Source organism: Triticum aestivum, chromosome 3A, assembly GCF_018294505.1.
Source record: "Triticum aestivum cultivar Chinese Spring chromosome 3A, IWGSC CS RefSeq v2.1, whole genome shotgun sequence".
In the NCBI taxonomy this organism is placed as follows: Eukaryota; Viridiplantae; Streptophyta; class Magnoliopsida; order Poales; family Poaceae; genus Triticum; species Triticum aestivum.
In genome coordinates this window covers 699,336,870-699,357,159 of record NC_057800.1, presented here as the reverse complement: position 1 = coordinate 699,357,159, position 20,290 = coordinate 699,336,870, and the positions used below count along the sequence as shown (strand labels likewise).

General features: G+C 42.8%; 1 pseudogene; it reads right to left on the bottom strand.

Annotated features, from left to right (window-relative positions):
* Positions 1–13,409: 13,409 nt before the first annotated feature.
* LOC123057192 (protein FAR1-RELATED SEQUENCE 1-like) lies at positions 13,410–20,027 on the bottom strand (annotated as a pseudogene).
* Between the last annotated feature and the right edge of the window lie 263 nt (positions 20,028–20,290).

The following is a 20,290-nucleotide window of genomic DNA, read 5'->3' as shown; positions in this document are numbered from 1 at the left end:
GCCTTAAACAAGCCCCCCCGTGCCTAGTTTGAGCGCTTTGCCTCTGTGGTGACTGCCGCTGGTTTTTTGCCCAGTGCTCATGATCTAGCGTTGTTTGTCCACCTTTCTGCTCGTGGTAGGACTCTTCTTCTTCTATATGTTGATGACATGATCATCACTGGCGACAATTCTGAGTACATTGCCTTTGTCAAGGCCCGCCTCAGTGAGCAGTTTCTTATGTTTGATCTTGGTCCTCTTTGTTATTTTCTTGGGATTGAGGTTTCATCCACCTCCGATGGCTTTTTAATTTCACAAGAAAAGTATATCCATGATCTTCTTACTCGTGCGGCTCTTAGTGATGAGCGCACTGTTGAGACTCCTATGGAGCTCAATCTTAACCTTCGTGCTTCTGATGGTGAGCCCTTGTCTGATCCGACGCGTTATCGTCATCTTGTTGGGAGTCTTGTCTATCTTGCTGTCACACGTCCGGATATCTCCTATCCTGTCCATATTCTGAGTCAGTTTGTTTCTGCTCCCACTTCAGTTCACTATAGTCACCTTCTTCGTGTTCTACGATATCTTCGTGGCACAATCTCTCGTCGTCTCTTTTTCCCCCTTCCAGCTCGTTACAGCTTCGGGCCTATTCAGATGCTACATGGGCTAGTGATCCTTCGGACCGCCGTTCACTTTCTGCTTACTGTGTTTTTTTGGTGGTTCTCTCATTGCCTGGAAGACGAAGAAACAAACTGCAGTTTCTCGTTCGAGTGCAGAGGCCGAGTTGCGAGCTATGGCTCTTCTGACGACAGAGGTGACTTGGTTACGGTGGTTACTGGAGGATTTTGGCATTTCTGTTACTACACCTACCACCCTCTTGTCAGACAGTACAGGTGCTATCAGTATTGCGCGGGACCCGGTGAAGCATGAGCTTACCAAGCATATTGGTGTTGATGCTTTCTTTGTGCGCACTGCTGTGCAGGATCATGTTATTGGCCTTTAGCATGTGCCTTCCGAGTTACAACTAGCAGACTTCTTCACGAAGGCCCAGACTAGAGCACATTATGGATCCACAGCATACCTCTGTGATATCTGGATCATCAGAAACCCACGTGGAGATCCATGTGTGGCCATCAAAGTTCTGAGCGAGAAGGCATGCCTGACAGCTAGTCGGTCACCTCGAGAGGGAGCCGGGTCACAAGGATTCAGATCTAAGGGTAGAGAGATGGTAGCTCCAAGGTCTTGACAATTGCAATTTGTTGATCATATAGACCTAAAACCCATCAATAATAGTATTATCAAGAAGGTGCACTTTGACCTGTTAGTGATAAAAGTAGGATAGCATTAATGACTTAAATTTACCATGAAAACAAAGCAAAATGGAAAACATAATGATCAGCATCACAACACAACCCTCTAATTATCATCTCTATTTCTATTAGCATTGTATGTAGTAGCCAAACATGCTTAAGTCACAAATCTTATTAGCCGTAGTGCAGCTCTTCCTAGTGGTAGAGGTGCCCGGTCATGCAAATGGCATCTAATCTCCTGCGAAACATCATGATTCAGATCATCAAAAATTTCATAAGCTTATGGTATCATTGGCATTGGTTAGATAAGAAACAATGTTCCTCGAGACGACAATACAAGACCAATTTCAATCCCGGTAGAATAACCGACCCCTGGGTCTTGAGTCACCCCTCACGGGCAACACGGGAGTGGCCCCAAACCATATACGCCACCTCCTCTCCTCCCTCCTTCCCGTCTCCACGCCGCCACTAGAGGAGCCCGCTAGCTGCCGCGCGCGCGTCTTCTCGTGAAGGTGGCGGCGAGGATCTGCTGCATCGCGCCGGTGTGAGGGGCTCTGTATGCCAGGGCGGCGGGCCGGCAGCCTTGGGTGGAGATGATCGCGCCTATCTCTCCGGTGGATGGCGAGCACGGGTACTGGTTGTCCCTTCTGGCCATGTGGGCGGCGAAGTTTTGCTACAACAGCGAGCATCTCTTCTTCGTCCCGACCCCTTCCCCTCTTGGTGGTCTCCTCTCGCCGATCTGGTGGTTGGCCTGTCAAATCTGGCCATCAAGGATGGGGGTGGTGTCTTGGAACAGGGGAAACCCCTGGTCGATTTCTCGTTGACCTCAATGCCGGCAGCGCTCTGGTGCAGTTCCCCCTCTTGAGGGTGGGTCGAGCTTCCAAGTTTGTCCCCCTTCTTCTCTGGGCGAAAGTCTTTGACCGGACGGAGGAGGCATTCTGGCGGCTCGGTTTTCCTTGCAGGTGCCGTTCAAGGGGTGGTTGGGGGTTGTGGGTCTAGTGCGTGGTGGTGGGTGGCGGGCCGCAGTGCTCGGCTCCCTTGGTTCCTGGCGTTGGTGGTGGCGTGTGGGTTCTTCCGCATCTTTCAGCGGTTCCTCGCCTTGTTCGATGGTTGGTTGCCGACTGATGGTGGCGTTTGCACATTTGGCATGGTCGTGACAAAGGGGAGATGGTGGTCTCCCTCTAGCAGTGGCCCGAGGCCGCAGGCGGCGGAGTCGATATTTTGCTTCAAGCAGTTTGGATCTTCATGTCCACGTCAATTTTCTGTCATCGAGTGGCTTCGGCCCTATTGTTCTTGCCGTGCGAGGCCTTCGGCGGCTTGATCATAGTTTTCTATGCGACTCCTGGTCGTAGTGAATTTGGCATGTAATATTTTAGTTTTTGTCAAGTCTTTTACTTTATAATTCGACACTTGTATCCTAGTCGGCCGGCTGATGGCTTCATTAATTTGAAGTCAAGCCTTTCTGTCTTTTCTCTAAAAAAAAGTCGACAAATCTCAAGAAACATTGGCATTGGTCAGATAGCGTTGTTGACCACATGCAACTTCACGGCTAAATGATCTATCCACAAAAGGACTGCCGGAAGCAGGTGGATAGGGAAGTTCCCCAAACAGTTCCTCCTCGATGGCACATCTGAGCTCATCGACTTTCACAGCCGCGGCTCGAGCAGCTCTAACCGGTTAACGAACACGATTCAGCAGGGGAACAATGATGGTTCTAATAGAGCAATGTATGTGTGGTGTGCGTGGAAAGGAAGAAGAAGAAAAAATCTGGATAATTCACTGACGTCTATTCATCCACTCTCTACAGTTTCACGGAAGCCTTTTACGCAGCCGCTCTTTGCTTTCAATGATGACTCGAGTCTGGCGATTCTACCATTGAGTCCGTCCTCCGTCTTGGATGCTGTGCCTGCATTCCTGTTGTAGAAAATAAAAGTAAATACTTGGAAGAGCAATACAAATATGTGTGTTATGACTGGAAAACAATTAATGTACATGAAATCAGTGAAAAAGTGGCCTCGTTCTGTGCATTTATACATATATAAACGAAACCAATCAAGTCCAGGTATATATATATATATATATATATATATACGAAAAATGTATTTGGCACACCTGTGACAGATTGTAAAAACGCCACACCACCTGGATGCCGTCCAATTTAATCCAACGCGCGCTACGCGTTCCAACGAGCCATTTCTTTTTTTTCTGTCGTTGCTGTGTGGGCCATCGCTCCACGCCCGCATCGCTCGAACCGTCTCTCCCCCCCCCCCCCCCGATGCGCTGACTTAACTCCTCCCTCCCCCACCACTCCCTCAATTCATTCGGCAACCGCGCTCTGCTCCGCTCTTTGGTTCTCGGCCGCTCCGCCAGCGCTCTCTCTCTGTCGACGGCGAGCGGCGACTCCTTCTCCGTCCGATTCTCGACGCCAGTGTTCTTTTCCACTGGTTAGTCTCGACTCAATCCCCCCTCCCCCCACATCCGCCCGAGTAGTTCGTGCTTTGTTTCTCGACGCCATTAGTGGCGGGATGTTCGTCGTGTTGGTCGCAGGTTAGAACAGATGAGGAATGCGCCCAATACGTTCAATTTGTGGTGCATTTGCTATTTGTTAGTCCCTGTTTTGCATGCACATCGTTTTGATGCTTAATTTGCCGTTTTCGATTTCGTGGGTAGTTGCCGTAATTTTTGAACTGATCCCCTCTGCTACGCGGCTTGATTCTGATTTCTAGGGTTTTCTCTAGATGCATAACCATTATGTCTCTGTTCATAATTCGACGGCGTTATCCTATGATGATTTCTGCCGTTATTTTGGTCGCCGGTAGGGTTTCGTGCGGGGATTTTACAACGACTCTCCTCACTCTGTATCTATGTTGGGCTCCGTTTTATCATGCTCTTATGGTTGCAGTGAAGGCATTGAATTACCACCAGTATAATTAGGTTGTTGATGATAATCCCATATTGTTTGTGTGTTTTATATGCAGTTCATCTCGTTGTGTTTAGATTGTCATGATGGATTGTTTGTTCTAGCACTACCAGTGCTGTCTCGCTTCATGATGCATTTTGTGTTTCTAACTGATGGATGTGCCATCATTTAACTTACCTGAACTTTAATTGTGAATATTACCATCAGTGATGTGAATAATTTATCAGGAGTCCACTGTAAAAAAATTCATGTCACTGATTTTTTAATACTTAGTGATGTGATGTCCAATATATGTGTTTGTGTGTAAGTTGTTGCCATCCCTATTTTGCATAAGTTATCTTGCCTGATACATACATTTTATCGATGTATCATAAGCAAAAAAAATCAGGTATTCAATATCTAGTAGAAGCAGACATGTCCTTTTTTTCGTCCTTCTCTGTTGTGGATGAGTTATCTTGTTGTATGTTCACAAGTTACCAATGTATCATAAGAATAGGTGTGTGACTATTAATTCAACAGCTATGCATCCTTTATGCTCACTTTTTCTCTTTGTTATTCTTGTGTGTCAGGTCAAGATGCCAAGGAAGCGCAAATTAGATGATGACTTTGAGGAGGTGAACCCCTTAAAGAAGCATAAGCCTCCCGAAGATCGGAATAGGGCTTCTCCTAGTGCTCTTGTGACTGCCTGTAAGGATATGTCAGATGAGAGAATGGCCGCGATCGATGACATGGATTTCACTAGTCTGCGGAATATCAAGTGTGATAATCTGTTCAATCGGCTTTCTCAATGGCTTGCTGGTCTATACGACCCTGATTCCCGTGAGGTTGTTGTACCCGGTCGCGGAAGGTTACCGGTCAGTGAAGAGTCTGTGCATCGTATAATGGGTGTGCCCCGAGGTGATATTGCGGTGGATTTCAAGGTTCCTACAGATGCACAGCTTGAGCTTGCGGGAGATCTTTTTGGTGATCTTGGACATGCTCCTAAAACTGTGGATGTATTAAACCTTATCCTGAGCACTAACCGTCATGACGACAATTTCAAGCGCTTGTGGCTTGTGCTTGCTGCCAGCATCGTGATGGCGCCGACGACTTCGAACAAGATCAGCACCAGATGGTATCCTGTGTTGGTAAGAACATCTGGCTATCTTTCTAGTTCATGCTTTTTATCGCTTTTCTTTTCTGATTTTCTACCTGGTAATTTTTTGGTTCTTAGTCTGATGATTATGCACATATGCACTTTGATAACTTTCCCTGATTTTGGAGTGTGGTAATTTCTGTCCCTTTGATTTTCCTGTGATCTGAAGTGTGGTATTTATGTAGTAATGCACCTGATAACTTTATATGAAGGTGTAGTAATTATATAGTAATGCACCGGATAACTTTTTATGAAGGTGTAGTAATTACATAGTGATGCACGGGATAACTTTTCCTGATGGTGTGGTAATTATGTAGTAATGCGCCTGATAACTTTTCTGAAAGTATGGTAATTATTTAGTAATGCACCTGATAATTTATTTATGCCTTGCAATATGGTAATTTTGACTTACTTCTCAATAATGTGGTAATTGTGTGCTTATGTACTTGGTGATTCAATGCTTTAACAGTGTTATAAGTATCTACTTATGTCCCCTGCTAACTTGTCTGCATACATTCCTCTAGGTTTCATGTGCTTTCTTTTTTTCGCAGCAAAATATTGGCAATGTAAAAAACCTCAACTGGTGCAAATTTATTGCGGATCAGCTTCACAAAGCCCTTTCAAAAGGAAAGCCTAAGACGGGTTGCCTCCTATTCTACAATGTTAGTCCCCCTATTCTTTTTTTGTTCCCATGATATTTGGATTGTACGTCTTATTCCGCCAAACAGCTAGATTGTAACGACCTTTTCTGTTTTTCCAGCTTTTGTATATAGATGCTATTGACTTAACTGGCCTTGATATCATATTGCCTAATGGTCCTTTTGCAATTAATGTGTGGACGAATGAGTTGGCATCGAAAGTTCTCCGGATGGATGTCCAGAGGGACAAGCTTTCTTATGGGAAATTACCGGTGATTTCCCATTCGTCATTTTTCTTACCTTCTATGTATTGCCATCTTTTTTATCAAGATCTTAATTTTTTATCATATTTTTTTCAGCTTAAGCCCCAATATGGTCAAGACTATTGCTTGTTTGGTGGTTTACAAGGTCTAGATAAATTCATGCGTGTTCATGCACCGCAAAACTGTTCTGAACAGGTATTTTTAATCTTTTTAGTGCGTTTGGGTATTTTTGTTTTCCTTTTCCTGGTAAATATTGTTATAAAGACCTGGTAACTTTTTTTGTTTTTGGGATGGTAACTTTTTTATTTTTTTAGATTCTCACTTTGGAATAACTTCATTTTAACTTATCTTTGTGTGGTATTTTTAGTTGTTTTTGCATGGTACTTAATGTCTCTCACAACCTGATTATTTGTTTTTTCATTCGTGATTTTCTATCAGAAACTTGCTAAAGCTTCTGCTATTGTGGGTCGCTTTTCGTCTGGCATGGTTGGCCTCCTGGGTGGTCTTGTTAATGAGTTCATGTCCTTGGATGTTGAAGACAGCTCATGGATGTCCCGTGTGTTAGAGAACCAACTAAAGCACCCGTCCTGCATCCCGCTCGCGTGAAGTAAAAGATACCGACAAGCAAGCTGTCGAAGTTTCAGATTCTGATCATGAGGATAGTGATGGTGGCGGTGATGGTCACTCTGACGAAGATCTAGATTTTCATGTTCATTACCATGGTTCTTCAGGTGGGCCGAACGCCCATGAGGCTTCAGGTAGTGGGGGTAGTGCTGGACCGAATGCCCATGATGCTTCAGGTAGTGGCGCAGCGAATGCAGATGTGGGTGCAACCATGTTTGCAACTGCCAATGTGTCGGTAAGGTCAGCCGGAATTGATGCAACTGCTACTGCAGGAACCGATCAGCCTCTCGAGTCTCAGATTATGCTTACTGCATGTTCTGGGAATGTATCTAGTGATGGATTGCATAACCAGCCAGATATGACGGATACTCAAAACGAGGCTGTTGTTGATGCTTCTATGAAGAGGTGCGGTTCTTCTCTCATCCGTAACTTGGAAAAGCAATCTTCCAGGCGTCGCAAGAAATTACGCCTACCTTCTCCGCCCATGGCCACTGGTACAACTGTTTCTGACCAGCCGTCGTTGGATGATACACATCGTTCTATCAAGGCAATAGTCATCAATGAGCTTGGCATTGTAGGCCCTAATAAGGGCACTAACTCAGTAATTGCCAATCCCACGCGGAAGAAGCAACATCCTCGCAAGTGAGTTTCTTATCATCTTCTAGTTGATTTCTTTTTATTTTCATTTGTTATATTGCATTTCTTAGCTGGTAACTTCTGTCAATATAAGCTGGTAACTAATGTTATATTTTAGCTGTTGTGTGCAAATATAATCTGATAACTAATGTTAATATAAGCTGGTAACTAATGTTTTTATAAGCTGGTGATGTCCATGTTTATTTTTCTTTGTGTACATACTTACTTGTTGTTACTCTTTTGTGTTATCACTTTTCCTAGCACCTAGCTTCTGATAATTAGAAGTAAATATGTCTGGATAGTTTCTATTCCTTATCAAGCTTGTGTTTTTTTCTAGAAAGGATAGTAATTATATCATGGTAAGGCTGATAACTTTCAGTAGCTATTTTCACGATAATAACTTCAGTTTTTTATTTGAACAATATGTAGTTTAACTTTGTTTGCATGATAATTTTAGTAGTTATATGCTGGTAAGCATGTGTTATTTGTCTACGGTAACATTTTTCTCACGTGCACTATATCCTTTTTCAAATAATAACTTGTCAGGTGTTCGAATGCTCCATCTATTAGTGTTGCCGACCTTCAGCAAACGCGGTCTAGCAGTGTGGGTGTCACGTCTGAGGAGATACCTAGTAATCCTGCGCGTTCTTCGGCAGATGTTGACTCGTCTGACACGTCACGTAGGTGATTATGAATGTTATTTTTCCTTGCTATATGATATCTAAATGATTTTCTCTATTTGTTTATTTTCATTTGTAAATTAGGTGAATATATACCGGTAATTTAACTCTTTTATGCGTGGCATCATAATCTGTACGGGAATGACTGGTAGTTTTTATAGTCAAAGCTCTTACAATATTTACTGTTTTTTAGCATGATAAATTTGTTGGTAACTTTGTTATCTTCATAGTTACCATCTTCATTAATGATTCGTGACGATGTTAATTTTTTGCATTATGTGGATAACCAAGTTGGCCCTAAGCTGTCAAATAATTTGAATACAAGCTGGTAACTAAAGTTATTTTTTAGCTGTTAACTTCTGTCAATATAAGCTGGTAACTAATGTTATTTTTAGCTGTTGTATGCAAATATAATCTGATAACTAATGTTAATATAAGCTGGTAACTACTGTTTTTATAAGCTGTTGATGTCCATGTTTATTTTTCTTTTGTGCAGCAAGAAGACCAAGATTATTGTGAGGAAGGTTAAGAAGTCTTCTACAGTTGCAGTTGCAACTAGGTCTTCTCCTCGTTTTTCTCCCAAGGACGCGAAAGATGATTTTGAAGACTCCCCCGTGGTCAGTTCTCCAATAGTTGTTGTGCAAGATAATGCCCCTGTGAGGAATTCACCAGATGCTGGTTTTGGAGCTGTGGATGAGCTCGCGGCAGCAGCCACTATTACTCAAGTGGTAGAAGAAATTGCCAATGTTGTTATTGGCACTGAAGCTGAAACTTCTGCTGATCAACCTAAAGGAATTGCTCCTCCAATGAGCGCTGTTGTAGCTGAAACTTCTGCTGATCAACCTCAAGGAATTGCTCCTTCAACGAGCGCTGCCGTAGCTGAAACTTCTGCTGATCAAGTTCAAGGAATTGCTCCTCCAATGACCGCTGCTGTAGCTGAAGATGACCAAGCTCCTGTCAAAATACCATGTGTTGTTCAAGCTCAAGTTGAATCTTCCCAATCCAATGTGGCAGAACCAGTTGAAACTGAAGATGCAGTGTTTGTTGAAGCTCAACCTGGGGATGACCAAGTCGCCGCCCAAGAATTCAGCATTAATGCAGATGTAGAAGATGTTGTTGCTGATAGGGCCTACTGGGATTTCACCCCACCATCTTGCTCTCTTGGCCTAGATTTTGGCCCCACACCACCCGGACCAGATATTAATATGACGACCGCAGTTCCAGCTGCAGTACCAACACCGCCCCCAGCGGTTGTTTCGACAACTCAAGCACCAGCAGTGGCCCCAACGGTTAACAATGCTCCCCAAGACCGAGCAGCAGCACCCCCAATTGATCATATGGCGGCAGCACCACGAGATTTAAAGAATGCAGAAGATAATCCTATTAACTCCAATCCGTTTTCAGAATCTGAGCCTGCTGACCTTGGTAAGTGAAGGCATATACGTGTCTTCGCTTTATCACAAACGAGTGATGGGATGGATGTCTGCTTTTCGAAGACCTTTTTTATGCTTTTAGTTTGATACTTGTGTGTATATTCATGCTCTTTTTATCCTATGTATGGACAACCTCCCCCCATCTCACATGTAATGACTTATGCTTTTGCGTGTGTGCTATGTAATGAACTATGTGTTTTCGTTTCACATTTGCGCTCTTTTACTTTTTATGTTGCCTGGTGTGTGGACGTATTATACGTGATTATTATTGTTCATTTTTCCTGGTAACTTTTACTAACATCTGACTGATAATTATTTGCTAACTAGCTAATTAAATGGTAACATTTATGATCATACCCTGATAACTTCTGCTATCACCATGCTGATAACTTCAACCTTTTGTGTGGTAACTTATGCTATCCCCATGCTAACATATGACTGATAATTATATCGCTCTACTTTTAACTAATAAATACATCGCCCTACATGAAAGATATTTGTACCTTGTTTTCTAGCTTACCATTTTTATCGTATGGGAACTTTCACCATGATAACTTTTTGCGAGTTTTGTGCTAGTATTTTTTGTTCTAAGTAGATACCTACATGTTCTCATTTTTTTTGCTAACTAGTTACTTAAGATGGTAACTTTGTGATCATACCCTGATAACTTCTGCTATCACCATGCTGATAACTCCAACCCTTTTGTTTCCTTTATTGATGCTGTAAATACACCCCTCCCCTTCCTTTCCCTGCATGCACAGACAAACCATTCTAATACATTTTATGCTACCCCTTTAACTATCCTGACCCCCTCATTTTCTTCCCTTTTTCTCTCTACAGTAATTCTATCATCATTTTGTACTATCTATCACTTTATTCTTTAGCTGTTTTTCCACATATTTGACATTCCTTTTGTCAGTTCACAAACTGACCTGATCGCAACTTTTTGAAGAGCGTCGATTTCGAGTTTATGATGCGGATGTTGAAGACGACGATGTAATTATGTGGGTTGAAGAAGTCGAACGTGCCACTGTTAGAGCAAAAGCAAATTACGGTTCTGTAAAAGGTACTGATAGGAAGATTTTATTTAACAAACTTTTTCCTACTGCCAACCTTGATAACATCATTATCTTCATGTTGATAATTTACTGTTCTAAACTCTGATAACTTCTTTTCTTTTTGTTTCCCCATAATATTTCTTTCCATCATTCCCAACTCTGATAACTCCCTCACTTTTCTTCTAGACCACCCCACCAGCCCTGAATTTGCTACACCAGTTATTCAACCTCCCTATGGTAATCATTCAGCCAGTGTGACTCCTAAATCGTACATTCGGAAAGTTAGGGTAAGCCACCCATCGCAGTTCCTTCTGCCTCCATATTGTGGCCTCACAGCATCTGCACTCGAAGAGGTTATTTACGCAGAAGTTATCAAGCACACCACTGATTCAGTTGACTCCAAGATAAAACAGTAATGACATTTACTGTTTTCCTTTTCTCTAGTATTTTAACCCCTCACCGGCAAAACATTTGCTTATATACTATTTTTTTCTTTGTTTGCTTTTCAGTATTAGGGTTATTGACATTGATGGGCGGTGGGTCACATTGGAGGAGCTCGCTAATAGTGTGATAGAAGGTGGTCAAGTTTCGAATAATATTGCAGAGCTCCACATCCGAACTCTTTCTGATTCTGTACCCCCAGGGAAGATCATCTTTCCATGGTTGCTGTCAGTATATCTTCTCATACATGATATGACGAGCAAGTTCCTAATCAAACATTTCCGTCGTGATGCAAACTACATACTTAGTCACCAAAATCAGGTACAATTTTTTACGTAAACTACATACTTTTCTTCTTTTAAATCGTACAAGCTGTTTTTTAGTTGGTCTAACAGGCAATTTTATCAGGCTCTTATTTTGGTTTTGTCAGACATCGTACCATTAAAGAATTTTAGCTGGTACCTAGTTATGTTACTTTTCTGTGGTAACTTTCATGTATGCCTACTGGTAACATATGTTGTCAGTGTCCTGATAACTTTGCCTTTTTAACTGTAAATGCATTGATAACTTCTTGTGTTCATGTGTTCACATTTTTCCTTTCTGTGGTAACTTTCATGTATGCCTACTGGTAACATATGTTGTCAGTGTCCTGATAACTTTGCCTTTTTAACTGTAAATGCATTGATAAACTTCTTGTGTTCATGTGTTCACATTTTTTTAACAGCTATTGTTTTCAACACTGCAAAAGTTGGGACCTCTACCAAAGGACGGGCATTGGTATGTCTTGTGCCTTAATCTCAAGGAAAAATGATTTGAAGTTCTTGATTCTCTTCGTCCACAAGATAGCCCTTCGCTCATCACACATGCGACGAACCTTATGAATGGCATTAAAAAAGCCTGGTTGATTGCGTACAAGGACTCGAGTAAGCAGATCCAAGACTATGATCTTGTGTACATCGATGTGTTCAAACAGGACAATGGGTTAGTTTTTTTGGCTAGTACTCCATCATTTTTTTCAACTAAATACCCGGTAACTTAGTACTGTAGCATTTTAAAAGTTTGTTCAGCTTTTTGCTTATCTTATTTTTCTTTTTAACACATTTTTATTTTTTTCCTTACAGCACTGATTGCGGTTTCTTCGCGTTCAAGATCTTGGAGTTCTGGGATGGTAAAAATATCCCGACAATAACTAAGGAGCAGATCCCGGCGCTGAGGAAGATATTGACAAGCATGTGGCTGGACCATCCTCTTAACAAATGCACGCAATGGCGTTATCACTTGTTCAATAAGGAGTAATTGATGTGAGAAATTTGCACCAATATAAGTTTTATGTTTAAGAATGATGATAGTTTTATACATTTTTTTCCTGGGCTGATTACTATCTTTTTATACATTTTTTGCTGATAATTATGATAGTCAATGCTGATAACATACTATAACAGGTGCTGATAACTTTCTTTTTCATTGTGTCATAACATTTTGCTGACAAACAAAGAACGATAACTAATCTCATTCTCATTTCTGAAAATCCACATTACATTCTGGATGATAACTTACATGTTTCAGTGCTGATAACTTTTCATTACATGGTGTCTCGACACAGTTTTACACAATAAAATGGTTAAAATTGATAAGTAAAATCTCTAACATGCATTTCAATGCCCATCTAACTTGCATTTCTCAGTGCGGGATGGGTGAGGTACATTTGCGTTTATCATGTTCTGTCGACCCACAAACTCTACACTTCCTCTCTTTTTTTGGCTTTGCAATGTCAAATGGGTGCTGGAATCTTTTCTCTCTTGGACGCCCTTTCGTAGTAGACTTTGGTGGGTCTAGTATCACTCTTGTGTTTGATGATTGGGATCCCTCGGCATGTGAGCCCTGGAACTGGAAAATATTGCCAGACACATGCGTGACAGGAATGCTTCCTTGATGCGCTACTGGGACACCTTCAGTGGCACTAGTCCCTGGTGGTGAAGAAAACATTTGTGCTTCTTTTCCCTCATCTTTTTCCTTTCTTGCTTTCTTTAGCTGCCTCTTTTTTAGTGCATCCATGTCGTCTCTGAAAGCATTAACATGTTTCCTTGCCAATGCCATCCCTTCATCAGTAGTGCAAGCGTCTTTTGCTTGTTCCTTGAAATCATTCAGAATAGATGTATATCTCATGATATTTTTTCCTTCCTCTGTCATACCCTTCTTAACTGTTGGCTGTTGGTAATCAGGCTGAACAAGATCCTCTTCTGGATCCCATGTCCACCTATCCAGGATATACCTCCTTGGTATCTTGTAGACTCCAATCTATTCCATTACTCGTAGTATGTGTGCGCATAATAGCCCATCGCGATCAAACTTGCAGCAAGTGCATGAGTATACCCCTTCATCCTTGTTCGCCTGCACATGGTAGTCCCTATCCCCATACTTTGGTAGTATGCCTCGGAGCGACCACATCCTGAAGGTTCCATCTTGCAAAGTGTCGCATCGTAAGCAGTCTTTAGCTTCATCTCTACCTGGAACTTGGAGAACAGATTTTGTGTGTATATCCCTCGCATCTGTAACTTGACTGGGTTCAACGAATACATGTCTGCCTCTTTGTAAATTGTGTCCACTTGCTCTTTCGCCACAGCCACCATTACTTTCTCCTGGATTGCAGTGTATTGAGTTACGAATTCAATCAATGAGTTGTTGGGGTTCACGTACTTCTTGAGCACAGTATTGAATCCCTCGCTCCTTGCAGTTGTCTGCAAGAATGGAAAGAAATGCTTCATGTAGTACATTGGGGCCCAACATTTCCTATTTTCCCACAGCCATTGAAAATTTTCATTGTCGATCTGGCCATGTTCATCCATCATTGCCCACCATTTGTTTTCAAACTCTTCCTCTGTGATACACAAAACATTAGACAATTACAACATCATACACAATCATTGGTAATTAAATTAAAAGTATGCTCGTAACTTTTCTTAGTTGTTAGATGGTAACTTTATTGAACAATTTTTCTAGATCTGGTAACTTTCCTAAACCACAAGTTGGTATCAACATATGTGACTGCCCCCTGGTAATATAGCCAACTACATCATGGTAACTTGTGTACACCCACGCATGGTAACTTGTGCATCACATATATTTATATGGCTTCTCAAGTTTGCTGCATGGTAATTAAAATGGGTCAACAGATTAGGTACGTATCAGTCAAGTTGTTGTCGACACAGTCTTTGAATGCTCTGTTTAGTGGTTTTATCATCAGCCATAAGTTTTCCAAGTTTCTCCTGCGCCTTCTTCATTATATGCCAGCGGTAATTTCTGTGTATTATGTTCAAGAAGACCTCGTCGATTGCACTCCTCATTGCAAAGTCCCAGTCTGTGATGATGTTTTTAGGGGCAACACCACCCATTGCATGGAGGAATGTGTTAAACAGCCAGACAAAGTTTTCCTTTAGTTCGTTTCGAACGAAGCCACACCCAAACTGGATGGATTGACCATGGTTATTAATTCCAATGAATGGTGCACACGGCATCTTGTACATGTTTGTCATGTATGTCGTGTCAAACGACAAACATTCATTATACTTTGCATATGCCCTGCGTGATGCGCCATCTATCCATAACAACTTCTCAACCCTGTCCTCATCATCAAGTTTGATTCTCCAGTAGAAATATGAATCTTTGGCCCTCATCTCTTGGAAGTATGCAATTGTGCTCCCAACGTCCTTGTGGCGGTGCTCTAAGCGAAACTTAGCTCGTTGATTAGCAATGTCTTGTGTCGTGTAGGGTACATCTTTAGCGCTCCCGTAGAACCATGACATCAGCTGCATCTGCCTCGCAGTCTCAATGTTGCATCCGTGCAGAACCCTCAAGAAGTCCTGCTCCTCCTTCGGAATGTACCGATGTGATGATAAGAATTTTGTTAGGGAAGGCTTTTTGATCAGGGGGTGATTGTGGGTGTCCTCGAAACGGTCAACAGTCCACCATGCATCATCGTGGTATAGGTACATGTGTGCTTCACATTCAGTCCTAACAACTTTCTTTTTTCCCTCTTCTTGACAATGTTGTCTGGGTTTTCCACATCTTGCAGCTCATCCCTGTCCTTGCGTCGTTTGCTATATTTTGTACAAACTAGTAGCACCCTGCTTATAGTTCCATCAACCCTCTCTTTCTTGAATTGCTGCCTAATTGCAAAGCCAGTTCTGCGTGCGTAGGTGCTGTAGTGGTCACGTGCGCTCTCCATGGTGTCAAATTTTGTCCCTTGCAAAGGTGGCTTAGGTGTGGTATATGCCTCCATGTTGCTGCCTTCCATATCAGCATCGATCCCAGCAGATTCTGGAGTTGCTGGTTCACTTATTGTCTGCTCTCCAAGGCTCCCAACTCCTGTGCTTGCATTTGTTCCAGCACTATGTGCACTTGTTCCACCACTGGGCAAGCTGTTGTTTGGGCTGATTGCCCGAGCACCTGCATTTTGGCATGGTAGATTAGTGGAATATTACATGATAAATAACAGTTTTCCATCATGGTAGTTTTCTGAAGATTCAGTGAATGTATCTTTCTTTTTCATGCCTAAACAACCCTGGTAATTTGCATACTCTGAACCTGGTATTATGAGTGCACCAATGCTGGTAATTTACAAACCAACTTCAACAGTAAAGCATTCTTTTCTGCCTAAAAAACCCTGGTAATTTGCATCCTATGGACATGGTAATATGTGTGCACCAATGCTGGTAAGTTTTAAACCCACTTCAATAGTAAGCTATTCTTTATGCCTAAAAAACCCTGGTAATTTGCATTTTCTGGACCTGGTAATATGTGTGCACCAATGCTGGTAAGTTTCAAACCCACTTCAATAGTAAACTATTCTTTATGCCTAAAAACCCTGGTAATTTGCATTTTCTGGACCTGGTAATATGTGTGCACCAATGCTGGTAAGTTGCAAACCCACTTCAATAGTAAAGTATAAGACTAGGTTTTTCATTCCATGATGATATGTAAACAGTAATGTTGGTAAGTTTACCTGTCCCCATGATGTTTGGGTATGCTGAATTGCTGATTGATGTGCGTGCTGCATCGCCTTCTTCATGCATTCTACTCCCTCCTCCATCCTCTGTATTATATCCTCTTGATTTGTTTTCACGTTTGCACGTTAGTACACATTTACATGTGTTCACTCTTTTTCTAAAACTCATTGTTTTGTTTTACTCTTTACATAGGCAAGAATCGCAGGGGTGATTGGGAAGAACACTAAACAGGAGAATTTACAATACAACATGAGCATCTCCATTAAAAGGCAGCATTTTTCTTTATCCAATGTTAGTACTTAGCTAAAGTGGATGATAACTTTTATTATGTACAGATTGATAACTTGATTACTTCATGCAATATAACATTCTTGTAGACTGAAAATGTACCTTTTTTGCAATACATCTTCCATTGTATGAGAGAATGATTTTTGTGGTCAATAAAGGTTCCTCTCTCCTTTTTTGTCTTTATTTTTCCATGGTAGAACACAAAATCTATGTTTAGTGTAGCAGGGGAATGGGGTATTTTTTTGGGTACTCTGTTTTGTTGCATGAAGTTGGTAACAAAAACTACGGGGGGCTGGTAATTTTGCACTTAGTTGATTGGTAACTCACTGCAATAGGCAAAATTATGAGAGAAGTCTGCTTATTCTGTTTTTCTAGTGGTGAAAGGATGGTAATTTTTGCACAGATTGGGAGGGGGTCTGGTGGGGGTGGGGTAAGTCTTTGTATTAAGCAGAATTTTTTGGAGATTTTTGGATGAGTCTTTGATTCTTACCAGGGTGAGGTGATGTTGCCTGGTGATTTCTTTGCCGTATCCCTGGTAATTTCCACCGCTCCCCTGATGATCTACTCTTGTTTGATCCAGATCTAGAGGAGGGGTAGGTCTTTGGTGTTGATTTTGAGCAGCTGTGTAGGGGGAGGGGCGGGTGGCTGGTGGGGAGGGTGAGAGAGGGTATACTTGCGTGGAAGGTAAGGGGGGTGGGGGAAAGTTGCGATCTGGAAAGTGCGTCGTGGGGGGATGGCATTTTCTGTTGGGCCTTGTACAGCGATTGGCCTGGTTAGCTGGCGGGGTGGTCGGACTGGTTAGCTAGCGGGATGTTTGGCCTGGTTAGCTGGCTGGGTGATTGGCCTGGTTAGCTGACGGGTGATCGACAGGTAAGGTAAATTTTCTATCGGGCACACTGTTGCCAAATATCACTGTCCATATATATACGGTGGCGCTATTGTAAGCGTGCGCGCATTTTTAGTTAATCTACGCGACGGCCGCTGCTCCTAATCATGCGCGGGTGTGCGGGTCGTGCGGGTTGCTGAGAGCCAGATTTTGAGGGTAATGGCATGTGCAAAAGAAAGTAACATGCTTTATTTCTGTTACCATGTGTCGCTCCGCTACGCCGGCCGCTGCTCCTAATCACGCGCTGGTGCGCGGGTCGCTGAGAAGGCACATTTTGAGGGTAATGGCATGTGCAAATAAAGTAACACCTTTATTTATATTACCATGTGTTGCTCCGCTACGTGATGATCTTGCGTCAGTACTCATTGCCAGTAATATAGTAAGTGTAGATGGTAATGGACCACTATTTTTTACCGGCTCTAAGACAACATGATTTCGTTCCTAAACATTGTCAGTAATAGATTAAGTGTAGATAGTAATGGACCTAGGTTTTTTTACCAGCAGCTAGATATGAAGGTTGCATCCCTAATCATTGCCAGTAGTAGATTAAGTGCAGATAGTAATGGACCTACGTTTTTCTACCGACATGATTAACTAAAGCATGGCGATGGTAACCTGTTACTATTATTGATAGCATGATTTCGTTCCTAAACATCCTATTAACTAAAGCATGGCGATGGTAACCTGTTACTATTATTTTTTTCTGAGAGAAGGCTGGTAAAGCGACACGAGGGGGATGGTAACACATTACTATTTCTTTTGTCTAGGAGGAGGTCGGCAAAGGGCCACCAGTAGTTTTGGTCATAATCGTTACGATCAACCTTTTCGCATGTCGCCCGTGCCCTTCGACCTGGTTAGCGTGCCGGCCTAATTAGTCGCGTATTGGTCGGCGCGGTCGAAGGGGCCGGAGCGTAGGATAAGGCAGAATGCGCGTAGCCATAGTTTAGCAAGCCTATATATATATATATATATATATATATATATATATATATATATATATATATATATAGTAGAGGCTCAATTTGAACTGCTCCGTGTCAGCAACAACAACAACAACTCAAACAGATATCAGATGAGAAAATTGACCCTTAGGCTGGTCATAGTGGGGGTAATATAAGTAGTATCATTTATTTGAGACTCGCAAACATGCTTATGTGGCAGGCAATTAAAGAAGATAGATGGTTATAGTTAGGGATGAAAATGGAGCGGAAAGTTTCTGTTTTTTCGAAGGAAAAATGAAAACAGAGAGGAAATATGAAAACGGAAATGGAAATTTGCAAAACGGAAATAGAATTTTTTATGCGGAAACGGAAACAAAAATGGAATGGTGTTTTCTGGTGGAACAGACATGGAAACGGAACTTTCCGTTTTTGTGAATATGGATTTTCCATTTCTACTATAGGTCCATGGCTGCTTTATAGCACAACAACCAAACAACACACAATGACACGATGAGAAGAATGGATCATTTGTGGACCAACTTTTACTACCACACAATACTCAACGAGACCTATACGAAATTATCATGTACTACTACAATACTACCTTATGTTGCTAACACAACCATATTATTTGTAGCCATGTTAACAATTCCTTAAATTTGTTTGTTTTTTGTGTCTATTGCTCTATGATTCAAGGGGGTTTTAAGTTCCGGTCAACACACAATTTTGTTTCCGTGTCCGCTCTATATTCGCTCCATGTTTGTTTCCAGTAGTATCTGTTTCCGTATTCATTTTGGGGTTCTGTATTCGTTTATGCTTCTACAGAAAAATATGAAAACAAATATGGTAGCACCCAGTTCTGTCCGTTTTCGCTCCGTTTTCATCCCTAGTTATAGTAACATAGGTAGATATCGTAACATAACAAATGTAGTGTTACTATGTGTCATGCATGGCAATAAATAAGACTGCGTATGGTACTAACCTATGATACTATGCACTATAGAGGTAGTAACATAGACTAGTAACATACGCATGTTACTAGTCTAAGTTACTCCTCACTATGACCAGCCTTACATCGCGCAAGCATGCAACTGATCCGGCGAGTTGGAATTGGGGGATCTAGGGTTTGAAGGGGATCATTTGTGGGGGAGACAAATTAGGGTTCCGAGGGAGTTGGCTGCGTGTCCGTCAGTCCGCGTCCAGCAACTTCAGCAGAAGGCCGCCTCGACTTTCGTTGTTGAGAGCCTGGGCGGTTGGAGGCTTGGAGCGTGCCATTGGCAAGCCAGTTTTATGTCGTGCTAATCCCAGCCCATAGATATCTCTACACGGGACGGGAGGAGAAACACCAACCTACCGACGCTCCTGGGACGGATCGAGAGCTCCCATCGAGCCGACGACCATGGCGGATCCTACGACAGCAAGACCCACGCGTGTCCACCAGGGCCTCCCTGAGGAGATCCTCGTCGGACTGCCCCCCCCCAAAGCCCTCCTCCGCTGTCGCGCCATCTGCAGCGCCTGGTGCCGCGCCACCTCTATCCGCGACTTTCTCATTGCCCACCACGGCCGCCAGCCCACCCTCCCCCTCGCGTTCGAACTCAAATACAGAGGCATATACTGCGGCGACATCATCACCTTCGACAACCAGGCCGCCGACGCCCAGGTCCAACATGTCGCCCGGGTCCGGTCTGAAGACACGGTCCGTCTGGTTCTGGATGGCTCCTGTGACGGCCTCCTCCTTTTCACTGACACGACTAAGGCCTGCTTCTCCATATGCAACCCGGCCACTCGTGAGCATGCTCGCATGTCCATGCTTTTTTCCTTCGTCCCATTGGGAATGTACCGACACCTCCCTACAGGTGAGTACCGGATTCTGATGTACCTGAAAAATTGGGACCCCGATAACCACCGACCGTTCGGTTTGGGGGCATCCCAGACCAAACCTTTTGTTCGGTAAATCAGCTCCCTCTGACAAACGTTTCTGTTCGATCGAAAGTGCCCTCCCTCCCGAACAACCTCCTCCCTCCCCCCCTTCAGCCGATCAGCCCAAAAAGGACCGGC